We start from the raw sequence: 7,078 nt of genomic DNA on the forward strand, positions 1-7,078 counted from the left end.
GGTTCAGCTTCTTTTGGCAAAGCATGGTGTTTCCCCGGAAGCTCTTTTAAAGTTTCTTAGGTGCTTCTTGCATCTATCATGGGGCATTTCAATGACTGGAAAATTTCGGTGGCTTCTAGATTACTCTAATCATCTGTGTTTTTATTATCCAATTCATTTTTTTATTTATGGTGGTTTACATATGGTGGTTTTTTATTTATTAGCCATAAACAATAAGCATAAATACATCTAAACAGGGCCTAAGCCTCTCCAACCAGAATCATAGTTGTATTAATAGCCACAAAACTAAAGCCATATTCATACAATTTGAATTTTCTAGCCGCTTGAGCATTTGCTATGTGGGGAACACTAAAAGGTCCTATTTATACTGATCATGAATACTGTTACCTAGAGATATGCCAGTTGACTAGACAACTAAGAAACAATTTTCACCAGCATAGATGAAGACAAAAGATCAATTAGAATGCCCCAAAATCCTAAGGATTCCTCCATAAGGTTTGTCCATAGAGGGTGAATCAGGGCCTAAGGTCAAGCCAAAAGGAAGTTTTGAATTTCAATCAAATGGAAAAACAATAAATAATAAATAAACAAACAACAAAAATAGAAGCAAACTTGTTAATATGAAATAGAAACTATGTGTTTCTCGATCTCTTAGTGCAAGCACCACGGCAACATAAAATAACAAACAGAAAAATTTGTAGATTCATAATCAAATAACAACGAACGTGATGTATGACAAACTACAAAAACAAGTGGTCTCAAATTCTCCAGAGACACAGAATGACAACAAAATTGGTGAATGATTGACCAATTTTGGATTCATAATCAACACATAGATACCTCTCAGAATTCTTTCTAATTTCCAATTCCTGACTAGTTTTTTTTTCTCCTTAATGCTACATTTTCCTCAAAGAACCCCAAGAGTGAAGGAAAAGAAAAAAGACAAAGAAGGAAGACAATAACTTCTCTTGAGCTCCAATTCTTCAATTGCATCGCTGCCCACGTCCATCCTACGCTTTACAAGTGCATTAAACAAGAAAAAAATCCCAAAATAGCTCGCATTTTTCTTCCGATTAATCCTTAAAACCAAAGAACAAGGAAGAAATGTACACAAATTTCCGGAAAAAAGAAGAAGAAATTATCTCCTAGACCAAACTAATCGTGTGAGCTTTCGTCTCAGCTCTAGGATCCACAAATAAACCGAAAAGAATAACAAAGAGAGAAAAGAAAATCTGGGTTTCTGCAAAATCCCAAAAGAACTAAATCGAATAACGCGTTTGTCTCGATGAACAAAGGAACCTTTGGTTCATCACCATCATTTAAGTAGCTCTAGGAATTCATGAATGGCCATCAACTGAAGCAAGAAAACCTAAATTTCTCGGACCCAAAAAAACTTAAAAAAAAAAGATCACATGAAGAGAAGAGCAAGATCAAACAGATAAATCCAGAAAGAGAGAAAAAACAAAGAAAATATTTTCCAAAGTATTGATAAAAAGTAAGGAAAAATTCCACCTTTTCGAGATATTCTCCTTCCGGAGAAGATGCGTCTCTCCTTCCGCGGGAATTCAGAAGGGCGATAAGAAAGCGATTGCGGGAACAAGAATAAGAGAACAAGGCAGTTTATAGGAGAATCTAGGTGTGTAAACGGATCGGATAATGTTTGGATCATGTCTGATCCAAATCCGAATACCAAATTTGAGAAGAAGAAGAAAGTGGCCCGGGTGGCAATCGGGTCGGGTTGGCGGGTTGTCGGGTCAGCATACCTCAACATGAACCCGAACCGTTTATTAAACGGGTCGGCTGTGGCAAACACGAACCCGACCCATTTATTAAACGGGTAACCCGACACGACACGGTTAACCCGTTTAATAAATGGGTCGGGTCGGGTAAACGGGTTGGCGGGTTGGGTTCGGGTAAACGGGTTGACTCGCCCGCCTAACCCGTTTATTAAACGGGTCAACCGGGTTGGAGGGTTGGCATACCCCTAACACGAGCCCGACCCGTTTAATAAACGGGTTAGGTGGGTCGACCCATTTATGACACGAACCCGTTTAAGCCAAACCCGAACCCGGCTAAGAAGCGGGTTGGCGGGTCGTGACAGATTTTGCCACCCCCTACCCATGATCCATCATCCATGTGGCCAGGCTATAGATAAAGGTTATAATCGTTCGTACAAGCAATCTAATAAAAAAAGTTATATTTTCACTTTTTTTTTACATGCAATCTAGCAAAAAACACTATGTTTTCGCTTATTTTGTGGACCTAAGCTTATAGAAGTGATATACATAAATTATTTTAGTAGAAAATGGATTTTAGACCATGTTTTTGCAACGTGTAGGGTAGTTTTCCAAGGGCTTCCAAAATCAATAACCTACAATATACCAAATTTTCATTAATAAAAAAATATATTTAGATGATTCAAACTATAATCTCTAGTAAACAAACCATGCTGAATGCATTTATGAGGTCAGATTGAGTGGACACAACTTGCACATATGATTTTCCAACTAGGTTGTGTATAAAATAGACAAGAGCAAATATATATCTATGGATAAATAAGGTTTATTATGACAAAAAATAAGATTAACAAATATAAAAAAAATAGGCATTCATCTAAAATGAGTATTTTTGTTCAAAAATACATATAAAAATTATTAAAGCCATCAAATATGGTTTTATACGATTTATTGAGGAAAGTAAAGATTTTACATTTTCATGGCAAAAATCTAGGAAGGGCATAGGGCTTTCGATGGCTAGAATCAGGTCCAGATTGGGTCGACCTTAATCCACCGGTATAAACAGTTAGTTGGTTCAAGTTTTGGTTTGGATAATACTTATGTTAGAAAAAAAAAAATAACTTGTTTTGAACTTAAACTCAGGCCAAAGTCATTGTGTAGGGGTGAGCAACGAGTCGAGCGGCCGGGTGAGCAAAGCTTACCTGGCCCACCATGGGCCAGGTTTGGGTCAAGATTTTAGGCCCTGAGGCATTTTCTACCATGCCAAAACCTGACCTATGCATAAACTGGTCGGGTCTGAGCCAGTCCATGAGCTACTAGGCCGACCTGACGAGCCTGAGCTAATTGTCTGAGATGTAAGTTAGTAACTATTATTTTTTACTTAATTAGTTGCATTAAGTTTATAAAAACTAAAAATATAATTAGTTGGGTGTGTGGTAAGTTGTTAACTAATACTATTTACCTAAGTAGGTGAATTAATTTTATGGAAACTAAAAAGATAATTAGTTGGGTGCATAGAGTTACTGGTTTACCGTTTACCTAAGATTGGGGTTTATTGGCATTTGTATCCATTTACTTAATAATTAAGATAATTTGAACATTATGTAATGTGCATTTATGATTAGTTGGGTGTGCGGTAAGTTGTTGACTAATACTATTTACCCAATTAGGTGAATTAATTTTATGAAAACTAAAAAGATAATTAGTTGGGTGCATAGAGTTATTGGTTTAGCATGGAATTTACCCCTTGTGCCCAGGGAGGCTTCGTTTTGGCTTGCGCAGGGGTGACGCCCATAAGATTTGAATCTAAACTGTCTGCCAAGCGGCCTAGGCCCCATCCCACTACGCCAAACCCCCTTAGGACCAGGGCCAGACTGACCTGCTAAACATTAGCACATTGGGCCAATACTCCCGGCAAACATGAACCCGCCGGGTCAATTTTTTTTTATAGGCAGGCAAGCTGGGCTTAGTCTGACCCCCACCAGTTACACAATATACCATTGGGTTTTGAACTTGCAACTTAACAGCTCGTACCAAACAAGCGGAGCCCCCGTTAAAAACCGGGTCATGCTCAAAGTCCAACAGGCCGAGTTTTTACCGGGCTTGGGTCGGCATGATGTCCAACCCTATCAGTGAGAGCCGATGAACTGCACAACTTTCTGATTCATTCAACTCACTTGGCCAACTTATGTCATGTTTCAAAACTATATTTGTGTCAAAAAATATTTAAAAACAAGGATTAATGTTGCAAGGAAAGATATAAACTTGTTTTGCATTTATAATAATACAAAAAATTAAATATATAAGATGTAAAATATACGAGATGTTATAAATAGAACGGAGACATTAATTCATCCCATATATAAAAACAATAACAGAAGATATTTAAGGAAAATCTATGAATATATAATTTTATATTAAACATGCAACTAGATTATTTCATGTACAATATGTGCATAAATAGATTTACATTGTATATAGAATGAGATAAGGGGGTTGACCGAGCATATACTACTTAGTTTCACTAGCATGGTCTCATTGAGAAGATATTTTCACCATATGGAGGTTGGCCAAGCATAAATTATTTGCAATTCTGTGCCACGTGACTAATAAACTGTCTCACTGACCAACGGCGGCTCCGCTTGTCTGGCAAGAGCAATTGGTGCACGTCACCTTGTGATGGGATGTTGCAAGTTCGAATCCCAATGGTATGGTTGTATAATTGGTAAGAGTATGCCTGTTCCCTTGCGACTTACAGTGTACAGTTGCGCTAGAGTCTGTTTTGCTTTTGTTGAGTCTGATGTAAGCTGCCCGGTTCAGGTGAATTAATACCCCGAAGGGGCAGCCCGTATACTTGAACTGTAATAGCCTGCGGGCAAAATTGTGAATGAATTAAATGCGTTGAGCTTTCTTTTGTTCACCCTCGTTGTGATTGCTTCTTGTGATTGCAACTTCTCTCCCTCTATTCTCTCTTGCTCTCTTGCACTCTGATCATAAGCTTCCGCGACCGGCAAGCGAGCTGACGAGTAGGCTTGCGGCGGTAAGGAAGGACCGTCGCGCCGCGTTGGCCCATTGAAGGAAATAGGCCCGTGACAAGTGGTACCAGAGCCCGTTCTCGTGCTGGGGAAGGGACTCCGGAGTCGGTGTCGACAGACACGCCGACAGGCTGCGATTTGTGAGCAAGGCATCGTGGCGCCTTATCAACACTTGCGCAACACCAGAGGCAAGGCAGTTGCCGAAGCTGAGGAGATGGGTTCACCTCGGGGCCAAGAAGAGTTGGCTGCAACTGTTAACAAGTTGGTGGAAGATGTGACTTCGCATGATGAAGCGATTTCACGCGCTTGTGAATCATTCAATGGATTGAATGATGTGGTGGCGAGCCTGCAAGAGCAGGTGAACTTACTAATGGGGCAGGTCACTTCGTTGACGACTACAGTGACCGATCTTGAGTTGAGGAACCGTACGTTGCAGCGGACGGTGACCCTGAATGGCGGAAATGGTGAGAGATCATCAAGGATTGATGTACCTAGACCCACAAAATTCAATGGTTCTCGCGACAGCAAGGCCATTGAGAACTTCTTGTTCCAAGTAGAAGACTACTTGGATATCCAAAATGTGACCCTTGAAGATCTGAGGATCAAGGCTGCAGCGACCTTACTTGATGGTGATGCTATCGCTTGGTGGAGGCGGAAGCGCAATGACATGGAGAGGGGTCAATGTGTGATAGACACCTTCGACGACTTCAAAGTAGAGTTGCGCAACTACTTCATGCCAAGAAATGCACAGAGACAGGCTTACCGAATGGTTCGTGAACTCAAACATACTGGTTCGTTGCAGGACTATGTCCGAACGTTCCAGAAGCTTATGCTGGAGATACCTAACATGCCAGAAGACGACATGCTCAACTGGTTCATTGTGGGACTTCAACCATGGGCACAGTCCGAAGTGGAAAGGAGCAACCCCCGTATTTTGGAAGATGCATACGTGGCGGCTGAGCGCTTAGTTGATACTCAGCGCAAACCTTTCACCCCATCAACCAAAGTTGGGAAGAAGCCTGACCACGGAGGTAAGAAGGATGAGCAGCGCAACGATAAAGGTGAGGCGTCGACACGCCATCAATCCGAAAAGAAACAGAACTACACAAAGCATAACAACAGCAACAAGGGTGCGGTTGTGACATGTTGGTTCTGTGGTGATAGACATATCGCCCGGCAATGCCCAAAGCGCCTTGTAAAGGACGACGGGCAAGCCAATGCTGCACAGGAAGAATGCAGCGATACTGAAGGCAGTGACACTGAGACCATGCAACCGAGGATGGGCGCCATGCGATCGATTAACGCAGCTAGAAGTTGCGCAGCTAAGAACATGCAGGTCAGTAAGGAACTTATGTACGTAGAAGTCGTTATGAATGGAAAGTCTACTTCGGCAATGGTAGACTCCGGGGCCACACACAACTTTGTCTCGCGGGAAGAGGCAGAGCGGTTGGGCTTGAAAACAGGGCCAAAGCAGAGGACTATCAAAACAGTAAACTCTGAGGCCAAGCCCATTCTTGGTGAAGCAAGAGATGTGGCTACTCAAGTGGGGAGTTGGGTCGGCAAAGCCAACTTCTCTGTGGTGCCCCTGGACGATTTCAAGGTGATTCTGGGTATGGAGTTTCTGCGAAGCCAGAATGTGATGATGCTGCCAAAGTTTAACACGTTGACGATCATGGGATCGGACCTGTCCCACACAGTGCAGTGCCTTACGCAGAAAGGCAAGTCTTCAGTGTTATCAGCAATGCAACTGAAGAAGGGTGTCAAGCATGGGGAGCAGACATTCTTAGTTGCAGTGCGTGCAGATGAAGGGAAGGTAGAAGCAGCAGTGCCGCCGACCCTAGCCCCTCTATTGGAGGAGTTTCGGGGGGTGATGCCTCCGGAATTGCCAAAGCGTCTTCCGCCAAGACGCGAGGTCGACCACAAGATTGAGTTGACCCCGGGAGCAAAGCCTCCCGCAATGGTTCCATACCGTATGGGGCCAGCAGAGTTGAAGGAGCTGCGCAGGCAGCTAGACGAGATGTTGGACGCAGGCATTGTTCGTCCATCAAAAGCCCCATTTGGTGCCCCGGTCCTTTTTCAGATGAAACATGATGGCTCTAAACGGTTATGTGTGGATTACCGGGCCTTGAACAAGGTCACGGTGAAGAACAAGTACCCATTGCCATTGATAGCAGACTTGTTCGATCAGCTAGGCAGTGCTCGTATCTTTTCCAAGCTAGATCTGCGATCGGGTTACTGGCAGGTGAGGATTGCCGAAGGTGATGAGCCGAAAACAACTTGTGTCACCCGCTATGGTGCTTACAAATT

The sequence above is a fragment of the Nuphar pumila genome, chromosome 7, assembly GCF_984573655.1.
Source record: "Nuphar pumila chromosome 7, dmNupPumi1.hap1.1, whole genome shotgun sequence".
Lineage (NCBI taxonomy): Eukaryota > Viridiplantae > Streptophyta > Magnoliopsida > Nymphaeales > Nymphaeaceae > Nuphar > Nuphar pumila.